This window comes from Lissotriton helveticus, chromosome 1_2 (genome assembly GCF_964261635.1).
Source record: "Lissotriton helveticus chromosome 1_2, aLisHel1.1, whole genome shotgun sequence".
In the NCBI taxonomy this organism is placed as follows: Eukaryota; Metazoa; Chordata; class Amphibia; order Caudata; family Salamandridae; genus Lissotriton; species Lissotriton helveticus.
The window spans coordinates 129,534,198-129,557,003 of NC_136058.1; the positions used below are offsets into that span (position 1 = coordinate 129,534,198).

At 40.7% G+C, this 22,806-nt stretch overlaps 1 long non-coding RNA gene across 1 annotated transcript in view; it reads left to right on the forward strand.

The window, feature by feature from the left end:
- Positions 1–22,543, forward strand: part of LOC144807788 (uncharacterized) — a 773,993-nt gene extending 751,450 nt beyond the window's left edge. Inside the window, exon 3 of the long non-coding RNA XR_013606447.1 lies at positions 22,469–22,543. This is a non-coding gene — a long non-coding RNA (uncharacterized LOC144807788). The remainder of the gene's footprint in view (positions 1–22,468) is intronic.
- Positions 22,544–22,806: the final 263 nt, after the last annotated feature.

Sequence of the window (22,806 nt, forward strand, 5' to 3'; positions counted from 1 at the left end):
AAGTCGTGCATCCACACCAGGGGGCCGCACTGAGCGCCGTGCTGGGTGCGCAACTTCTAATTTTACAGTAAAGAAATAGCCCCTATCAGAATTTTTTTATAAGACCCCATCCCCCGGGTCTTATAAAAAATGTTGGGGACCGTGTGGGGAGACAAAAGCCCTCACGGTCCAGTCGTTTTCCCGCGTCCTTAGGGAGCCGGCATTGCTTTTCCACATTGGGAGATGCTAACATGCATGTAGAAAAGTAATCTAGTTTGGATTTTGAAAGAGAGAACAGATTTCCCTGCTCTCTCTTTCAAAATCCACACCAACTTTGCTGTGGGAGGGTGGGATCCGCAAGACTCCCGCCCTCTCATATGAAACAGCACCGTCCCGGGGGTAGGCAGCATTTATTTTATAGCCCCAGGGGTAAGCTCTCACTCTTGCATAGCAAACAGCAGTGTTGAAAAAATCTTCCCGTAAGATAACAAAGGATTTTGAAGTCCATTTTTGCCGTTTTTGATGTAGTTTGCTGCCGTTAAAGCGATGACAATTGTAACGCCGTGTTTGTAAATATGCCCGTAAGTTTTGTAATGTCGACAATCCAGTCTCCCATTTAAATAGGCACGAAGTATTTATTGAAGTGCATTGTGAATTGTGAAGCAACACTGTCTAATTGTGATCGATAAAGAATTGAAAGAGTTGTGTACTTCTTTTGCTCGTTGTTAGACCTGGCATCTTTGGCGTGGTTTCCCCTATCTTTTTGCCTCTACCTCCTGTATTTGTGATGCTATGCTGGATTTCGTTTTTGCTGGTTTAGATGCTTTGGACACTCTGCCACTGCTGATCAGTGCCAGAGTGTAAGTGCTCCCAGTGTAAATTATTATTCTGATTGAATATACATGTTTGGCATATTTGTATCACTATGAAGTCGCTAGTAAAGTGCACTGGGTGTGCCTGGGCTGGTGATGACAAATGCTACTGGTGTGCCTGCAGCACTGATTGTGCCACCCCCAGGAGTAGCTCTAAAATGGTGTCTCAGGCCTGCCACTGCAGTGCCTATGGGCAGTTTAGAACTGCCATGTCCTCCTGGTCAGTGTCCCCACTGATCAGGCGTAACCCTTCCCTTTTTGTGCACATCAGTCACCCCTATGGAAGGCCTATGGTACCCCCCTGGGCAGGGTGCAGTGTATGTAAAAGGTAGAGCATGTACTAGTGCAGGTGACATGCTCTGGTAGTGAATGGCAGCCATTTTCGTTTTTCACTACTGTAAGGCTATCTTGCTCCATAGGTTAACATGGAGGATGCTGGCTACAGTGGTTAACAGCATTTCTTCCCATAGGAACAAGATAGGACATAAGTATCTAGTATCCCTGAACTCAGAATTTAATAACACATCTTTTAGGAAAGGTTGTTTTTAAATCCTGTGTTTGAGAACAGCACTTTTAGAAAGTTGCTGTTCTCTTGTCTGACCCTTCTGTGTGCCTGGGCCTGTTTGTGTATTGACTGTCTGGTTTGAGAGTGACAGGGGCTGGGAATTCCCCAGGAGGCTGGATGAGTCAGCACTAGGCTGAATGACTGCAATTGCAACTGGAGTGGTGGGAGGAGTTAGCACCTGAGCCTGAATAGGGCTGTGCCTGCCTTCCACAATGCTGGCTCCACCCTCCTGCTGGGCGGCTGAGGACCCTGCCCCTCACTCTGAAAGGAAAGATGCAGCCAGCAAAACAAAGTACTCAGGAACCACCCAGAACTGGTTCAGACCAGGCTCAGGGCCCACATGCACCAAGAGAACAAAGACTTTAGGGGTATAAGTACAGGACCCCTGACAACAGAAAATTAGATCATCCTGGAAATCAAGAAGGAACCTCTGCCAAGGAGAAAGCTGAAACTGAAGAAGGAAGATTGTCCTGCTGTTGCTCTGCTGGACTGACCTGTTGCTTTGCTGCCAAGGAGAGGGGAAGGACTTTGCTGCTGAGCTGTGTCCCCTGTCTTGAAGGAATCTCCAAGGGCCTGAGAAGAGCTGGCTCCCTGTTTTGAAGTCCCAGGAACAAAAGGACTTCACCCCCAGCTTCCCTGAACTCTGCTGAGAGAGTTCTGTCCCTCCTAGAGTGCTTGATCCAGTTGTGGGGCCTCTGGAGGTTGTACCTGTGCTGGGAAGCTTGAAACTAAGCTTGGGTGACTTTTGAATCTGAAAAGTGTCGCATCGCTTGCTTGTGGAGCGTATCCCCGACAGTGCGAGAAGTTTCCCGCCACTACGGAGGTCGAGATCATCGCAGCGCCTGACGCCGCTGCCAGAGACGTCGCATCCTTCGTTTGCGGGACGCACCAGACCGGTGCGGGAGAATCAAACATCGCTGTGAGTATCGTCGCAGAGCCTGTCGTCGCTGGGTGAGATCGCCGCACCGCTTGCTTGCGGACCGCATCACGTCGCTGCGAGCATCGTCGCAGAATCAACGCATCGAGGAGCTGCGAGAGAGAGGATCCCCGCTGGACCGCGCATCGTCGCCCCGGAGATCGTTGCAGCCCCTACGAGATCGTCGCATCGTACCTTTGCGAGAACAGGCTTCCTACGGAACCTACGCATCGGAATCCATACAAGTGGCCTTCCTCCCCATACAGACCGAATTCGTCGCAACACGCCCGCTGCTGCAGCGGGGCTGTCGCATCGCCTCCCCAGGGTCTCAGGAGCAACGCATCGCTTGTTTTCCACCGCACCAGCTTCTGCTTTTGGAACTTTGTTGCAACTAAAAGGTACTGTGAGTAAACGTGACGCAACTGTGAACTTTTCACGCATCAGTAGAGAATTCTATCGCAACGTAGAGAATTCTAACGCAACCTTAAGAACTCTTTTTGAAACCATATTCTTGAACTGTGTATGTTGGATTTTTGTCGTTTTGGTCTTGTGTAGTTTAGATTAAAAATACCTTTATTTTTCTAAACTGTTGTGGAGTCAGTTTGTGGTGTTTTCACTGTGTTACTGTGAGTGTTGGTACAAATACTTTACGCATTGCCTCTGGTTAGCCTAGACTGCTCGTGCCAAGCTACCTAGAGGGTGAGCAGGGGTTATCTCAGAGGGTTATCTCCTTGCCCTGACTAGAAGCAAGGGTCCCTATTTGGACAGTGGTACCTACCTCTGCCAACTAGAGACCCCAGATCTAACACTCGTAATGTGCATAGGGGCAGATTTAAAAGTTCATTGCGCTACTGTTTTCATTTTTAAGATGGGAAAAGTGAAGCGAAAGTAGCACAAGGGGCTTGTAAATCTGCTACACGGTGTTCTGTCTTACTTTGCTTTCCTTTCTGTTATGTGAAGGATCCTGGGTAAATATAACGGTTTCTGTACAGCCAGTACTTTTCAACCCTACCCCCAAACTGCTTACTGCCTGTTACCATAGTAACAGTTCATGGAACACTTAAGTGAGCACAGAGGTTAGAAGTTCACCACACTATGTTGCTAATCAAAACAGTTACTGTACTGGAGTTTTAAAAGTTTTCCATAGGAACCGTTAGTCATAGAATAAGTCAGTGGAAAATGTAATTTAAATTATAGCAGGGGTTCGCTGGGGCCCCCAAAATCCCGGGGCTTGACTCAAGTTGGGAGGGGGTGCAGTAGGCTGTGTAAATTATATCGGGAAAACAACAAATGCGGTTTATTGCGGCTTTTCTTTAATATGATATGGAATAATGTTTATTTGTTAGGCAGTGTTCACTTTTGTTACGGATAGAGTCACTTTGTTACAGGAAATTGATTAATATGGAGGACGGCGTGTTGTGTATGTGTGCGTGGAACAAATTGAACGTTTAATTGGCTAAGGTGTTCCAACAACAAACCTAATGTTCATTATGTGCAAACTATTGAAAGTAAAAGTGTTTTTGCAATTCACTTCTGCTCCGGAGAGTAGCAAGGACATCTAATTGGCTTACATGTTATAAGGAGGACTTTCCTGAGGTTTATGTTGGTTGGTTGTGAACTATTGAAAGTAGAAGTGTTGCTAGCCATTCTCTTCTGCTCTGCGGAGTAGGAGGGACATCTGATTTGCTGACGTGCTCCAAGGAGGACTTTCCCAAGCTTAATGTTGATTGGCTGTAAACTGTAGAAAGTAGAAGTGTTGTCAGCGATTTCTTCCTTCTTCGCGGAGTATTAAGGACATTTCATTGATTAACGTGTTCCAAGTGGGACCTTATGAAGCTTAATGTTCATTGGCTATGAAGCATTAAAAGTAGAGGTTTTGGCAGTCATTCCTTCCTCCTCTGTGGAGCAACATGGACTTTTTTTGGCTAAAGTGTTTCGAGCACAAAGTTTGCTCCTTATTGGATGGGAAAGATTCACTGTTGTCAGTGATTTTGTGACACACTTCCAAAGGAGTATGGGAAAAGAAAGTAGTAGAGGGGAGGTGAGGAACACTATTAACTCTGTACAGGTGGTGGACAGGGATTATGAAGGTAACAATTGTTTTTATATGTTTTAAGGGCCATTTATATAATTGCTGTGTGGTGTACAAATCACGGCGGAAAAATGACAGTGTCTTGTGGTGTTTTTTTTCAAGTTTGCGGGTTGGATACTTCCCAGGAGCACTATTTACTTATAATGTGGTGTTTACTTTTCTGATAGGGAGGTGTGGTTCCACAGCAAAAATTTCAGTCTAGGTTTGAAACAGTTTTTATTTAGCAAATACAAATAAACTTTCATCAGAAACTGGCGCTGTATATATGAAAGGGGTGACAATAAAAAATGCAATTTCATAAAATATCAGTTAAGCGTGGCCATACCCTCCCTTTTTCTACTATAGTTTGTAAAAGTGTTGCCCCATATTCTTGAAAATGTAAGAGGGCATCAGTTACTTTTAGATCAAGTAGAATAGGAGTGCTACAACAAACACTCCCGCACTACATTATCTGAGGTCAGGAGAACAAGTAAAAAACAGTTAAATACAAGTGACTTCTTATTATATAGAAATGTATGCATTATTATTTTTCAAATTTGTATTCTGTATAATTCAGGAACGTTCTGTCCTATTGCTTAGAGGTCGCACACTGTTCCGCTTACTAATCACATACTTACTTAAGAATATATAGGATGGTACTATTATAATATACAGAACTGGTCCTATATATTCTTTAGGGAGAAGGTGAATAGGAACCGCAAATGAGAAGAATAGAAATTAGAAAATAACATTCAGAAATGTAGGGTTTATCAAATATTTAAAGTAACAAAGTATGTATGAAAGCTATATTTTTTATTCTGCAATTTCTTAAAATATGCTCCCTGAAAAAAGTAACTGATCAAGTACGTTCTAATGTTTCCTAAGCTGTATTACAGATGGCGCCGAAAAATCTCTTATTCCTCTTCTGTAACAATAGGACAATCTATTACAATATAACGATTGATACCATTGTTACAGTAAGAAGAAAAGGAAAATAAAGTTATCTATTTAACAGAACATCCATAATGAAATACTTCCTATCAGTAATTATTTTCTGAGCTTCTTTTCTCCGCGAGGTCAAAACGTTTGATCTTCATGGCGACGGGTCATAAACTCTGAGATCATGACTGTGAAAATTATAATATATATATTCACAGTATATGATCAAAAGGGGGAACAGACTAAAAACCAGAAGCTGGTGACTTTGCTTTTATATCTTTACTGTTTGTGGAGACGGGTCATGAACTGCACTGAGATTAGCATAACTGTTAATATTATAATATGCATATTAACAGTATATAATCCCTCGGGGAAAACACACTAACAACTGGAAGGTGGTGACGTTGATTGTAAATGTTTAGGGTTTGCCCCGATGAGTCACCAACACCTCTGTAGCCAAGTACAGTGTCAATATTATAATATAGAAAGTCACAATATATAAGCTGAAAGGAGCCAGAAAAGAAGCAATATTTGTTGTAATCTATCTGTTTCTGAAAACAAGCTGCTGACGTTACAGAGAAAAAGGGAAAACCATGCAATAATACTTTTTTAGATATAAATGTTTAAATATTGACAAATAGCCACAAATTATAACTATCTACTATGCCATAATTAAAAAACTTACATCTCCGGAATATGTTTGTTGACGCAAAACAAGAATCCGATGCCAGAAAAGGGAACCTGTATGACAGATTGGCGACGCAGAAATAACTCGAGAAAACAAAACTAATCGCACAATAGGTGTCGTTTATATAGTTTTTGGTTGTTTAGTATTCTACGGAAGGAAGATTTGTCTCCGCTTATGTAGTTGTCACGTTTTACAGTTTACACATGCTCACGTTTTAACTGTTTTACTTGTGCACGTGTTGGGAAAAGTTATAAATTGTGAATCTCTAAAGGTTTCGATTTCCATAGTAACAGGTATAAGGTCCTTATTATCTACATACGTTGGAGAGTTTAAAAAGTGTTACCCGTTAAACTGTGTCCTTTGCATTCTCATGATTAAAAACATCCAAATAGAAGATATAAAAAAAATATATTGTTTACAATAGAAGAAAAAAAGGTATTAATATTTGTTATCACTATGCTTCTTAAATAAAAAAATGTCAGCATTTGTAAAGCGTAAAACTACCCCTGGAAAGGTATGATGGCGTTTGGGGCATTGGGAAGATTAAGCAAGGTGTTACCTACAGTGAGATAGTGGAAGGCTAAGATGCTGATGGACTTTGGAATCGAACTGTGAACGCTGTTCTTGAAAGTCAGGTATTATAGGTTTTGCGTCATACTTTTACCACACTCATATGTTAATTACTGCTAATAAAGTTGAATATATTGTTAAATTATAAGTAGGGCTCCTGGATTTATGTTTTTACTGATTTTTACAGATAATACAGAGAGAAAAGTATTTATTTTCCTCTCTGTATTTATTTTAAAGTGTGGATAAATACGGAAATTGGGTTATTTTTTGAGCGTTTGTAAATGCTGTCAATGATGAGTAGTAGGCCAATAGGTCTGTCGTTCTAAAAATAAAGGGTAAAAACAATAAAAGACTTTTATTAAAGAGCCTTAAAGAGCAATATATCCTCGTATAAGAAAATGAGCACATTTTAATATGATCCACTGCTGATGATGTCACAATATTACATCATTCATGACATGGTCCGTGACATCACTGATCACATCTCAAATGACATCACTGATGACATCATCCAGTGAATGTGGTTTGTTTTGTTATTTATATAATTATTATATATATATGAATATACATTGAAGACTGAGTGGATGTAGAAGTGTCTGGTTGGAGGATTTACTACTACTGTGATCGATTGAGTAGGTGAGTAATTTAAAGTGGCTCACTAAATATATGGGATAGTTATTTAACTGTGTGAATATTTGTTTCACTCTGTGTCATGAATGATGTAATAGATGACCTCATCAGCAGTGGATTGCGGGCGCGCGAGTTATACTTAGTACAACTAACTATAACGGAGGAATTTCAATGGTTTTGTACGAGTGAAATGTCCAGCTAACTATAACACCCCTGAAACCTATGGGTTTTTCAGAGAATATATATATATATATATATGTCTACTACATATTTTTACAGCGATCTAATGCAAAATCATTGTAGTTCCTCTGGACCTCTCAACGCATCCTTTTAATGTCAGGTCTATGCAGCCGCGGTCTATGCAGGTAAGAGCGGTGGGGTCCGGTGGGGGGCGAGGGGGGATTTCAACAGACGATGATGAAAGAAAATTAATTAAATAATTAATTTTCCTTCGTCATCGTCCATCGAAATTCCCCTCCACTGGTGTCACCGCCCCACCTCTCTTACCTGCATGGGCCACGGCTAGGTCTATGACATTCATTTCTTCTCAGGGGACAAAGTGCTCATTATCAAATCGATTTAGAATGAATAAAAAGCATTCTGGTAGTTTTAAAATCAAAGTTTAAATGTTAGCACTATTTCTAAAGAACTTACAACTTCAATTGCACCGTGCAGTGTTTTGTATATGCTTTTTAGCAGTGCCAACCATACGCATTATTTTAACTGAGCCCCAGATAAACAGATAAGAACATTTGACAGCTTCTCTCCCCAGGGACCTCTTTTGAATACCACCATTTAAGTTATTGGCTTCCATTCAGGTGTGGAGATTTTTCTGTTTACTAAGGAAATCAACTGCACCATTGTCAGATACTGCCACTTTTAAAAGCAATGGAGAGTTTGCTTCAGTAATTCACCATCACATTACATTTCTATCAAATAAAGGTCTGCTTTCTACTAGTGACAAATTAACTGCTAGCATTGCTTGACTTTAATATCTTGCCAGATAAATTGACTGCTAATGTGATGTGATAATAATGTGAAATGACTAATTGCTGATTTTGTGTGGAGTTACTAAAGCAAGATGACAGGCTTTCTATAGGAATGTCAAAGTAGGAAATCATTTCAGCAGCATCCAAACATCTCTTGAAGTCGTTGTAAAAACGCATATGGGTTTTGTAGAGAGAGAAGCAGTGTCCTCTGGCAGCACAATCCTTTAAACCCTCCATTATGAAGCAATAAAAGGTTCGAGAATATGAGTGCACTGCAAACAGTGATTCCGGTTCGAATATGAGTTTGCACCGGGATAGGGAATCTGATTCACGAGGTAATTACCTATAATCCGTAACTTTTCCTGGAAACATTTCCCCAAGGAAAAGACGTACCAAAATGTCCATTAGAAAGATTGGTCAAACTCAGGAAAAACATGGGAATCTGAATGTTATGCCTCATTCAGACCTGCAGAACTTGGAATGAACAAAAACACTTTACCTGGTAATTTTCCCACCCCAAGTTACCATGCAGTATTGGCACAAACTATAACAGGGCAGTTGGAAGGAGACAGATAATGGTGGAAAAAGCAGTTACAAATTTGCAATCAAAAAGTAGCGTCCCGATAACCAGGACACTGTGTTTTAAAAAAAATGGCAATGCAAATAGAGAACAATGAAGTCCATTGAAATAAAAGCGCAATAAAAATAAAAGGAGTTACGCTACATGACACTGTATTTAAATTAATACACCATGCTAGATTCTTGCTCAAAGTCATGCAGTCTAAATTGGTGCTCCTCACCCGAAGGGAAAAACGCTCATTAATATTTCTAGGATGAGTGGGAATGCTACTGTGGAAACAAACCGCGGCACTCCAAAATTTAGGTATCCAAAAATTCAGATCACCCCAAACTTTTCCACAGGCAGTTCTGCTCCAAGTTGATCTTGCGTCAAAAGGCACCCTCCCCAAGAGCAATCACGCAGAGTAGCAAAATAAACCAGTCCAATGACTCAATAATTTTCTAGATCATAAGAAACCTGAAGGGTATAATTAGTAGTCAAATCATAAATAATTTTAACTCTAAAGTTAGCATAAAAAGTCAGAAAGAGAACAGACAGCCTCCCTAATAGCATCAATGAAAGCTCAAACATCTGCATAAAAAAAATCGAAAAACAGTTAAATCATGGTAGCAAGATTTGCAAGTAACAACACTCTCTGTAAATCAGAATAATCTACATCACTACTTAAGTTCATAAGCACTATCTGTTTATGAGAACGTATTCAGCATCTTCCATGTCCTTGCTATACAGAGATACTTACGCTAATGTGTAACATTCAGACAATGAACCTTTATATAAATAAATAACACTAGGCTCTGCAAAGGAACTACAGCTGAAAAGCAGTGGAAACATGTTAGTTAGAAACACTGGAAAGTTCATTCAGAGCACAACTGGAAAATTACATCAACTTGTCTTTGTTCTTCAGAGCTGTGGGGAGAGGCGATGTCCAGAGGGCCCAAATTGAAGAAGTAAAAACAGCATCCATTTGATCTAGGATAGAGTTTCATGTAAAAATGTGGCACAATTAAATCATATTAATAAACACACTTCTGTAGGTTGTATTAAACTTGTTTCAACAGCAATCATATTAGTTCAGCGTTTAGGTTTTGGATTCCACATAAAAATCATTATTCATTATTATTTTTCTATGAAAATATAAACTCAGGAAAAACGCTGCTACACGGAAAAAATGACAGAAACAAAATGCCCAGTAGCACCCTCACAAAATCAATTTATAAAACACACATGCAGCGGGAGTGGTCGGAAGCAGGTAGTGAGAGTGCGAGGTAGGGATGTGGCTGGGAAGCAGCACAACGTGAGACGGGGAGAAATGGCATGCTGTCCTGTGGAGTGCAAAAACATGAATGGAAAAAGAATTCCCTGATGTCAACAACTAAAGGATACAACTAATCCAATCAAAACATTGGTAATACAGCAATGCCTAGGGGGGGTGAGACACCCACGAATAGGGAGGAAAGGAGGGACAAACTGAGATAAGTAAGAAAGTCAACCATTCATGAGCAAGGGACTGACCTAAAGACCACTCCATGTATATTTTACACACAATAGGTCTTTGGCAACAGACAGGTAAAGCTGTCTGTTAGCAAGAAATAATGAATGCATAGGGGCATGCCCTTATTTGATGGAATCACTATTATCGGAAGAGGCATGAAATTTCAGTGTGAATCTGCACTTTGGCTGATCAATACAGACTTTTCCTAATAACCCAAGCTCTGAGATATTCAGATCACCATTATGAAGTCTGATTGCAAAACTGTGTTCAAATGTAAGTCAAAATATTCTTAGACATGCAGGTATGTAATTGAGGTCTTTCTTGGCATAGTGAATTCTTCCACCTCTGCACTACCCATAAGCAATTTTAAACCTAAAGGATTGAAGTGTATATAGGAAAAGTCATTGAATAGAGTTTGAAATCCAAGCACTCATACCTTGGTGTACATTTGCAAATATGTTGCACTGCCCTACCTTCATGTAAGTTGCACCTCACTGGATTTGGCGTAAGAGGGGGGGCATGATGTTCCATTTTCAAAAAGTGCATGCATGGTAAGGAGAGACGTTTACAGGAAGAAATATTATTGTTTGTAGCAATAAAATGTTAGCTGAGAAAAGGTAGTCAATGCTACAATTGTTTTAACACTACCTATGTGCACTGTACATACTAGGGACACATTGGATTAAAGAAACATGCATGTAAATATTAAACCATATTCTTGTAACCTATGCATGCCCAAATCACACATATAAATTCATAACTGTTTGTGAATTGAGGAAATCCTACTTTGTGCCTTCCCACGACTCACGGGGGAGTCTAAGTTGAATGGCAGAAGCATAGTGCTGCATTTCTGTGTTATGGTACCCTCCTGTGGTATCACAGCTATCATGGTAACCATTGCTATGGTGACTGATGATGGATACCTACGTAGTTGTTCTAGAACTAGTTGGAGGGACAGTTAGAGAGATATCCTGCTGTCGAGTGGATGTACCTGCTTGCCCACATTAAAATTTCTCAACTTGGATACCTGAGTGGAGTGATCATTTCATTTAGGTGACGAGGATGGGATTTGAACTCATCACGGACTCCATTTTACATTTCTACAATTTTTTAATCCCACCCTGGGAAATCATGGAAGGGAGGTGTAATGATCACTCCACCCAGGTATCCAAGTTGAGAAGTTTTAATGTGAGCAAGCAGTTACATCCACTCGACAGCAGAACATCTCTCTAACTGTCCCTCCAACTAGTTCTAGAACAACTACCATCCTTGATTTCCCAGGGTGGGATTACTTGGAGCCATGCAGGGGATCAGACTGGGCCTAATCAACACATAGTTGATGAGGTCTCTTCCAGGGTGGGAACAAAAGGAACTTTTAGTGCCAACTCCTGTACATGACTTCCTTCTTTAGCAGTCACAGTAAAACCCATCCTATTGACTATCCCTTTTCAAAAGTGGTCTACATGCTTTCCCTTTCTAATATTCATGTTTTGACACTGGATTGCTCCTGATATTCTTTGTGGTTGCAAATGGGTTTACAGGGCCAGGCCTGGACTGGGAACCACAACCGGCCCTGGCAAAGTGCTCGGCCGGCCACCCTTCCCCACTCGGGGGGGGGGGGGGGGGGGACTTGGAGGTGCCGCCGAGCTCTTTGCCGGGGCTGGTTTTCGGCCGATTTTGGTACAGGGACGACTTTTCATCTATGCCTCCGGAAGCATTTCGGCTGCTGCCCTAGTTGAAAGAGAGGTGTCCAGTGCTTAATTTGAGCCAGTGGTTTCCGTTGCTAGGCACAGGTGTTAATTGTCTACACCGACACTTATGATGGTCTGCCACATGACATCACTGTCTGTCTAATTTAAAAATGAGCACAACAACAGTAATTTAGTAATTCAATACTCTTTAAAAAGGACTAATACCTGCTGCTGAAGCCATTCTCATAGCTTTGGGGGCCTGGACTAGTCTGGATTGTCACACCTGTTGGAGTGTGGTAGTTAGTTGTGTTAGTACTGTCTTTTGGCAGTGCTGACAAGGGCAATGGAAAGTGCACGCTGCAGTGGCCTCCTGAGGAGGTCCCTGGCATTTATTAATTTACAAAGTAAGCACTGGATGGGTTCTTTGCATCCTCTATGAAGGTTGCATGTCTGAGCTTTTGAGGGGCTACACTGGGAACGCGTCATCTTGGTAGGAGTTAATTTCACTGGACTCTGGTCTACCAATGGGGGCCCACCACTCTTAAGCAAGCTGAATTGGTAGCATCAGTTGAAATGTCACAACATACCCTGTAGATCGCTTGTAAACTAACCTATTACCTTGTCTAAATTATCCTGCAACATAATTGTATCCAAAATACCACTGTGTGCTGGATTTTACCTTTTTTTTTTTAATTGCTACTCTTCATTGCCAAAATTATGATGACTACTGCACTGGCATGAAATAAACTGGGCTGGTTGTGTAGGTACGAGATATCAGCACTGTGTGATGATGTAAAATAGGTCATATTCCGAATCCAAAGCAGCCAGTAAACAGTAAAGAATGCTTCTGAATCCCTCTTTCAGTACACTCTGCCAACCAGACCCATACCACTAACAGTCATACGTGCATAAGTCCTGTCTTTCTTCTGGTTACTAGTTTGGCTAAAGTTAGCAGCCTTTCCCCTCTCTGCAGTTACCATGTTGTGCCTAATGATATACTAGGTTGTTGTTTCGAAATGCAACATAATAATTGCAAGCTGCTATCAGTGCTAAATGAGCATTCCTCTGCTCGATTAAATCAACATATTTCTTATCCAATCAAGAGAAAACTTTATTTTACATGAAAAAAGAGGAGAAGAGCTCGACCCTCTATAATATGCAGATGTTAAAGGTTGTTTGTCACATTCATTAGCCGCATTCATTAGCCTCATTTGAAGAGAATAATGCGAGTTCATTCTGAAAGTGCTTGTTAATATAAGTTTTAATTTTCTTGGCAGGTCGTGTTCCATCTTAACTTCTAATATAATCAGTAGCTGCGCTTCTTTTATTCTTTCTGCTTGAAAAATGATGTAGAGTTTCTGAAAGCAAGTCCATTAATTGTAATTACTTACACAGTAACAAACATGCTTAAAGATATATTCATCAATATGACATATATATTTAATAAAACTGAGCAGGCTAAAGTCTTTTCTGGAGCCAAAGTGACTATTTCAATAAAGTAGGTCTCAGCTGCTAATCGCTGTATAAGTACTTAGAGATTCAATAAAAAATCCCTCTGTTTATCCATCCTGCAAACACAATACTTCTGTCTAACATCTAACAGTTTCAGACGATATTCCAGTGAATGGGAAATAAATGTGCAGGCAGTTCTGCAGATTAGTAAGCGCTGCGAGCAGTCACCGTATACTCCTAAGGAGCTAAGGATGTAGTGACTGTTTTAAAGAACAGAGGACAAGCTGCGCTCCCACTGATGCGGAAGATACGCTTTACAGTTCTACATTTTTTCACAAAGGACGTTCATTATGATATGATTAAACACTTTATGTGGAGCATATTAAAGGAATTATTAGCATATATGTGAACGCGTATTATCTGCTTTATATCGAATTATGAATTTAAACTTCAAACTTAAAATGTACAAATGAATTGAAACTTTGAACAGACAGTCTTCGGATATGATCTCTATGGGATAGGAAACACATTTCCTATACAAGTCTTTTTAACCTGTATTGATATGAATTACTTGCATATCAGAACAATAGGAATGTGAGATTAGCACCAAGGATGGAAAGCCTGGAACTGCCCAGCCAATCAGAGCACATTCTTTGTAAACAATACCTACCAGAATAGGTAAGGAATTATTCTCATGCTGCTAGATCTGTGTACCTTTTCTGTGCTGGTGTCTCCAATAATCAAAAGATATCATGGTGCACTGAATGGGAACCCTGGTATATTTTTGTATGCACGTTTTAGTATTTCTAACCTAGCTGGCTAGTAATGGAGTCCCAAGTGGGAATGCGTAGGGGTCGAGGGGACAGGTGGGGAGGAGGAAGATGTAGTGGAAGAAGCGACACATCAGCCTATCCGAGACAGTTTCCTTTTCAGTTTCTCCCTCAGTTGTAGTAAGGTCGGTGTTGATCTGTTGTCATGCAATTCCACATCTTGGGGGCGGGGGCAGAGAAAGCTGTTTGCCTTTTTTTCTCCTTCCACAGTGCTCAGTCTCAAATCTGGTGATGTCAGGGATCCTTTTCCTCCTTTCACCTCCAGATCTGGTAGGTCACATTTCAACGTGTTCGCTCCACATGCAAAAGAGTGCCATATTCTTATAACTTAATTGCAAAACATGGATATGCAAGATTAGTGAATATGGTGGCAAGTGTACCATCAAAATATGACAAAGACATGATCATTATATGACATTATGGATTTTTGAGCTTGTTATGATTACAAGCTGATGTTGTTCTGTAGACGTTCCCTATGTGCAGGAACAAAATGTGTTGGCTGCTTTGTGAGTGTGCCTTACATGAAATACATTAAAAAACTGATTTTTGTCGACTATACAGATTTTTGGAACTGAGGGGTTGGGATGATGAACAGCATTGGAAATTTGTATAGAAACGATTGCTGAGAGGTTTGAGTGCAGCCCAAAGCATTTTACAAAAATGTGTTCTTGATAATATTTAAGGATGGTCATTTAGCGTGGTGGAACATGAATATAGGTGATGGTGTGGATAACCTATTTTTCCATCAACACCCTTGTTTTTAGTGGACTGATGCTGGCAGGATGCCCATCTGAGCTGTGCTTATGAACTTGAATACCTTCAAAGAGGTCTACCGAGTGGCAAACAAATGCTAGTGACACCTGGGCAGAAGAGCAGGCACCGAATCCCAGTGGGTGCACAGGAAGAGCAACAAAAGTGGGTAGGCTGACCCTGGGAACTATTAACTCATTCATCTGAAGAGACCAGGAGTCAGCTCAGCCCACAGGCTGATGCCAGGCATATATGTGACACCTCCAGTACCCTCCAAAGAACACCCTGGACCTGCAGAAGAACAGAAGGAGGTCTGCATCTACTGCTTGAGAGATATCAGGAAAACTGAAGGGCTGGATCTACTCCCATTTGCATCAACACAAAAAACTTGATGCTAAGGGCAAGGACACAACAAGGTACAAAAGGCCAGTCCTGCATTTGCCCAGCTGCCCAGCTCCAACTGGACTTGTCCTGGTGGCATCTGGTAGAGTGAGTCTTGACCCCCAAGTGCTGTCCTGATGTTCTGGGACCTTTGCTGTGTCACAGTGTAGTCCTCCCAACATCCCGAGAAATTTGGCACTTGGAAACCTTTAAGGCTCCAAAGCCCTCTGGAGGACCTGGACAAACTTGCCAAGTCAATCTGTTGAAGGTGTTTTGCCCTGAGCCAAAGATTCAGGCTCCCGCTCTGAGCTTTTCCACAGCAGCAAATCCATTTCAGCAGGACATTGTGGAAGGGGTATCCAGTCATATTCAGATATATGTTGCAACCTTGTACCGGCGGAGGAATCTGAGCTCTGATAAATTGACTAAGTCCGAAACCTTTACCGGTAGGAGACACCAAAATATATGACTGGCAAGAGGCCTTCCCTGGGTGTGAATTTTGATTTTTTCTGCTTCTAGCTTTACCGCCTGAAGCCAGCGGGTTCACCAGGACCTTATGCAACTGCTATCCAACCTCATGGAACACTTCTCGGCCACAGCCTGCTGCCTTGCCATAGTGATGATTTTGAGTTCTATGTGAGAGAGCAAGTCAGAAGGTGAACGTCTAAGTGAGCCATACCTGGTTTCTGCATCCAACCCATGTTACTTCACTGTTGACTTTAAATTGCATCTAGGCACTGCAACCAAATGACTGTGGTGCTTAACGCTTTTTGGAGCTATTTATATTTAACATTTTAAAAATTCATGTATCTTGTATCCCATGTCGGATTTTTGCGATTTTGGTATCATCTTGCTTGCTTAAACATTCACTATTTCTTTTAATTGTAGTGGGATATTTATTGTGTTGTGTTTTCAACTTTTTAACTATTTGGTTATCTCTAAATGCTTTATACGTTTTCTTAAGTTGAACCTGTTTGCTCTGTGCCATAGCTACCATAGGTGAGTTCAGTATTTAATTACTGAAATCTTTACGAACAAGATAGTGACATCATTACTTGTGGTGAACTCCAATCCACTCCAACTAATAATCCACTTTCTCACATTGACGATGACTAATTGATGCTTGATCTGATTTTGTTGATTTTTCCCTGTGACCAACATGTGTTGGTCAATGGGGAGAAAATGGGTTCTGTTACAGAGAAGCATTACATTCTAAGTGATTCTTCATAAAGATGTTGTAGATGTTCAGAAGGGGGTTGACATCTGTTGAGGTCTGGAAGTATCTGGGTCGTTTGATTAGTTCTTCTGATAGTTCTCCTTGTTCTGCTTCCCTTCATGTGGGTAAATGGCATTTGTGAGGGTGAAGAGGACATCCAGATGATCAGTTCCATTGAGGATATTGAGGGGTTTGCGGTGGATGTTGGGGGATACAGAGAGTTGGAGTCTAATGCGCTGCCTTTGGAGTGAGTTGGGTTAATGTTTTATTTCTAGGGTGTTGAATAGAGAGTTAAGGGCTTCCTTCATGATTTTGGTACTGGAGTCACCAGGAAGAATGAAGCCCTTTTGCCATTCGCTTTTATGTTTCCTTTTTTAATCCATGCAGATTGAGCATATTTTTTTTTCTCACATGCTGGAGAACCTGGATATTTATATCTTCCTATGGTGACCTTAATTTGTAGCACTGGGAGAGCTGTGTAACTAGTGAATGTTGTTTACTTCTACCTAGCTAGAAACAGTTTGATTTGGAAATATCAGAGATGACGGGCTGTACTTTTTTGAGAAATGTAGCAGCATGATCAGGCAAATGTGCTAACCATTGAAACTCTTCTCTTTTGTTAACTTAGTTTTTAGTCAGCTTGCTGCAGATGCGAACATTGAGACTGTGCCTTAAATCTGGTGCCAATAACCTTAATATCCTTGTTATAGGCAATAACACTTAATCATTACCCACAATTAAGTGACCACCTCCTGGAATGCTGCTCCATAATTGTGGAATAGGTGATTAACATCTGTTACTGACCAGCAGCAGCAAGACGTCGCACTTAATCATGCTTTTACATAGAAATTTGTTGGCACTATAGAAGTAAAGGTCGGTTAGCAGAAATGTTTAAAATATACACATTTGGGGGCAACACAATACTATGCTTCATGAAATCCACTAATTGAACTCAGTGGACTAACACCTTCAAAGGATAGATTGGATTTGAATCTGAATTTCACGTGATCTTATTCTGCAAAACATCTACATCTACTTGTATTTATCAGTCAACAGGACAAGAAAAGTTTCAATCTTTGTGGTTAAGTCCTCTCTGAAACATTTGGACAAAATTAAAATCAACTTGCCCAATTCTTGTCTCAAAGGAGATAATGAAAGATGTAGTATGAGCCAGCCCACACAGATAATCAGAAGCCTCATGACCCAGTTTTCAACAGTCATTCAAAGATTGTTGATACAACCTTGCACATGTTGCACTTTCCTCAATTTATGTTAGTTCAAATGCATAATATTTGAAATATGTGTATCTGAAATGTAACAGTAGGACATGTGGTACAGCACATCAGGGGCAGAGTTGCCATTAGGTTCCATGGTTGGCAAGTGCTAGAAGGAGGTTGGGTGTAGACAAGTATTTTATGGATCATTAGTAAAGCAGAAAGAAAGAGAAGAGTTAGAAAACAAGTGATGACAGATTTTTGTTCTACAGAATTAGAAGTCAATGCTTAATTCAACAGTTACACTTGCAAATATGTTGGAAATATACAGATTTTTATTAAGTTGGTGGAAATCGTTTTGAAGGGTATTTTATATTCTTTGGAATGGAACACATCACACATTAAAAGTGTAATTGAAATAAAATAGTTTTTCTTAATAACATCTAGGGGTTACTTAGTTTCTCATGGAGACCTGGGTGCATGTTCTGCTTATGGCAAGGTCCCATCTTCCCATCTCCCTACAAATCCCTCAACTTGGCTCCCATTATTGACTGTGATGGTCAGAAAGAGGTGTGATCATAACAGGGCTATTATTATCTCAGAGTGACACAATACTGATGTGCTGCCTGGTCCTGGAGACACTGCAGGATCGCTAGGTATCAACTACACACATCCCAATGATTTTTCAACTCGCTGCTGGGAATTCAAGGAACCAGGGTCCCAAACTCTCATATTTTAAGATAGAATCTCCTTCACTGGCGTGATGAAACAAACCTCCTGAAGATTAACTCATCAGTGCTGGGTATGCATACCACTGATCTATTTAAGAGCCACATCAGTGTTCAAGCTACATTTTAGCACCCACACCATGGTCCGACGTCTCCTATCTGAACATGTGTGCCTCAATCATGTTATGTATTCGATTACATTCAAAGGAGGTTCTCACAGCTCTGTATTGCTGACAGAAAACTAGTTCTCAATGTTCATTTAGTCATGAGGGAATTGTACAGATGTTAATGTAGTTTACCTGTAATTGGTTATCCTTGTGAATTGTCACTTGTATGACTCTTATAGCGCCTTCAAGTGCAAATTATGAGTGGAAATGTGTGAGGTCTACTTTTCTGTTGTCCTCCAATGTTAAACAATGTATAGTTTCTACTCGTGCATAGTGTTTGTCCTGTACTGCACATGAATATATCAGTTTCTGTTCTAAACAGCTTGACTTGGGGAGACACCCATCAGACACATTTTGTCAATCTATTTGTTTTCTATCTGGTCTCATCTCAACCTACACATTAGTCCCTCTCAAATCTCAGGATTAAGGTACCCCCTCCACATCTGCCTTTCCCAGCTATATTGTGGGTCGTAGGATGAATGGGATAAAGAGGGATTTCATATACCAGTTGTTTTTTTATTTGTGACCCATCATCATTAAAGACAATTACTACAGATGCACCTAGTACCAGATTCTGCAAAGGTTTGAAACCTGACTGCTCACAACTAAGCACAAGTTTTCAAAATGTTTACTGGCCTCACTAAATGTGAAACTATTGAAGATTCTCAAAAAGGAACATATAAGAAGGCTATGTGCTGCAATGAAAACGTTCACACCGCTGTGTAGTGCAAGGATAGGTAGCTATTTACATTATGTTCAGTTGTGCCATACTCCTCTCTTTCCCCAGTCTTGGAGGTTAAAGAAATGGACTCCTAGGATCGGGAAGCAGAAATGACCTGATCATGAGGATACCATTGTACTTCCCTATATGTTCCTTCGGGAACAAATCCCTGAGGTCTTGTACATGTTTGGCAGGTTATCCACCCAGGGGCAGGAATTGAGCCAATTTTAATTATGTCATCTTAGGAAAGTTTGGGATCTTCATACTTCCTTGTAAAGTATGACATTCGTTTAATTATGCTAGCTTGATTGAACTTCACACATAACTTAAGCAAATAGTTTAAACATTGCTTTATTACTTAGAGTTCTGCATAATGTGCCGAATGTGTAGCAACTCTAAGTAGGAGAGCTACCATCATGTAATTAAATAGTTATCATATCCAAACAAATATCCTGACCTTGATCTTTGCGTCCCCAAGCTCCAAATGAACAATCTAGTGCAGCCTCAAAGACCAACACACATGCTCAAATGGTGAGCCACAACCATCAAAGATCGCGACGTAGCTTCAAGTGCCATGTTGTAATTTAAAATATTCAGCCATAAACTCAAAATCCCAGCCACATCCTTGAATACCTATCCCCAGTTTCTAATGTCCACACATAGGCCATCGTAAACCCAGTTACAGCCTAAATGTCAATACACAGCTTCAGTTTCCCAGGTGCAACCATGAGGTGCCCACCATAGTTTAAATTGCCAAGGATCTGACATGTTATTCCACGTCATAAATTTCCTACATCCAGGCATAACTGTGATATCTCCAGATATGACAATAATACCAGTATGTTTAAGCTCAAATCAAAGACAAACTCATGCTTGCCAAGGTACAGCCGCAATATGACAAGACCAAGTATCAGATTTCGAAGCAGAGCTTAAAATTCCTAGTCTAGGCACATCAATCATATTTCTAGGAGGAGTCAGCCCATATCTTGTGAAAGTGCAGTGCTTCTGCCCGCTTCACTCTACATTGGATTTCCTACACGAAGATCGGTACCTCTGCCACAAATTGGCCGATGTTTTCCAAACCTTCGGGACATCGCCCATAACATGGTTTTGTCGTGCATACCTGCAATTCCTTTGCATCCCACTGGGACCGCCTTCAGTCCTACATTGTCCCACCAGTTTTTTACTCTTGCAGATACCTTCTGGACAGCCTTCCCTCCCTCGCCCTCCAACTTTGACCATTCTCCTACTATTCAGCACTATAACAAATTCAAGTAACCTGATCCTGATGATGACTTAAACTAAGACAGGTCGAAATGCCGTCGACCACCCAGCGTTATCTCTGGCTTGAATGTGGTCAATCAAAATCATTTAAGGCGAAATATTTGCCTTGTATATTCCTTCATTTTTGTCATTGACCACCAATTGTGTTGTATTTTTGCGCCGTTCACGCTGCTTTTTCACCTCATTGTGTCACTGCACCGTTCAATGTCACAAGCACATCTAGTGCACAACCCACTTATGATTACTTATATATACAGGCCCTCATTTATGAAAAGTGACGCATCGCTGCGAGAAAACAGCGATGCGTCACTTTTCTTTGCTCCTCCTTGCGACACGAATGATGTCTCATATTTACAGTATGACGCAACATGTCGCAACGAGTTACAGATACATCGGTATTTCTGACGTATCTGTAGAAGCAAACATGACGCATTGCTGGAGTGTGTCACAAAAGTGATGCAACTCCAGCAATGAGTCATTTACACATGGGCAAGTCCCATGGTAAATGTGCCTGCATCAGTTGTACGCCTGCTATTATAAAGGTGTAAGATATGGACGCATTTGCGTCCTAGAAGTGGCGCAGTTACATCTCATAGATTTCACTGCATCACTTCTACAACCCTTTCCTGCGTCGGAATGCCCCACCTGCATACATTATACCTGGTGCAGGTATAATGTGGCGCAGGGGTTTACAAAGTGATGCATCTAGGTAGATGCGTCACTTTGTAAATATGGAGCAACATGGCTCATTTTTTACAAGACTGGTGCGTCGCAAAAAGTGAGGCACCAACGGTGCAAAAGTGACGCAAAGGCCCATAAATAAGCCCCACAATGTATTGTAGTGCTATTTTAACTACTTGCAAATAACAACCTTTTTGTCTTCCTACAAATTCTTTATGGTCTCCCTTTTTCCTTCTCTCCTTTCGATTAATTCCTCTTCTTTAATTGCCTTGTGAATGATAACCGGTTGAGACATTGTTTTCTGTATGCGTACTGTAACATTAACTGGTAACCTCAAATGCTCCAAATAATAACCTTGCATTGAGCTCACAATATGCACAGTTAGCCTTAAATAATGCCCAGAGCAATATGCTTGTTAAGTCTCAAATTTACAGTGTGCCCTTACATTGTGCTGCCATAGCCTCCAATATCCACTAAAGCATCGTAAGGTGCATAGGCAACCTCAGATTCTCAATGGGGCTCTTAATATACAGTTCTAGGCTTAAAAGTTCAATGCAGAATAACAATGCACATGTATAGTTGCAATGTTCCACTACTGCCTCTTAATACCCCATCTCCAATCAACCCCACCTTGCCAGCGATGAGGCAAGTGAGAGTAGAGCACCATCATCGCATCCTGTATCTTGTTGGGATGTTGCGAGGTGCATAGAAGATATTTTTGGGCGTAGCCGTGTCCATGATATGTTTCACAGTTAGATGTCCAACTGCCTCCTGTTTGCTTCTTCAGAAATATGAGGAAGGCAAATTGTGAGAAATGCAAAACATATATTTTGTTCTCAGACTCCTTTTTGGTCTCCTGTTTTGGCACTTCTTCACTACCTTATTGTCATGTGTCTCAATCAGGGGGCTAGCAATAGCTGTACGTTAACATCTGATTTAAAAAAGGTAGGTAATTTATTTAGTTAAGTGATATTAGTCCATTTGTACTCTATGACTCATGTGAGGTTTCACTCTGATGCTAGATCATTCTTTATTAAATGAATTGTCTTTTTACTATTTCAGTTGCTGTTTTGAAAATTATATCTTTGAAAATGGTGCCAAACGTCAAATGGTCCTCTGAAGACGCTTAACGAGAAGGGTAATGTTGTAATTTGTGAGATTTTTGTTTGTTTTGTGTTCATTACTTCTCCAAAGTATATTTCAGTTTTATTACCATGGAGCTTCTGTCTTATTCTTTGGCCTCTAGATGTTCTGGTTTTAAGTATCCTATTAAATTACAATTAAAATGTTATTATATTGTTATTGTCTGGAGTATGGACCTTTATTCAATTTAATACATTTTGATCAACAAGTCGTGTTAGTGTAACGTATTACTTTACATGCGTTTCTTTATTTCTTGT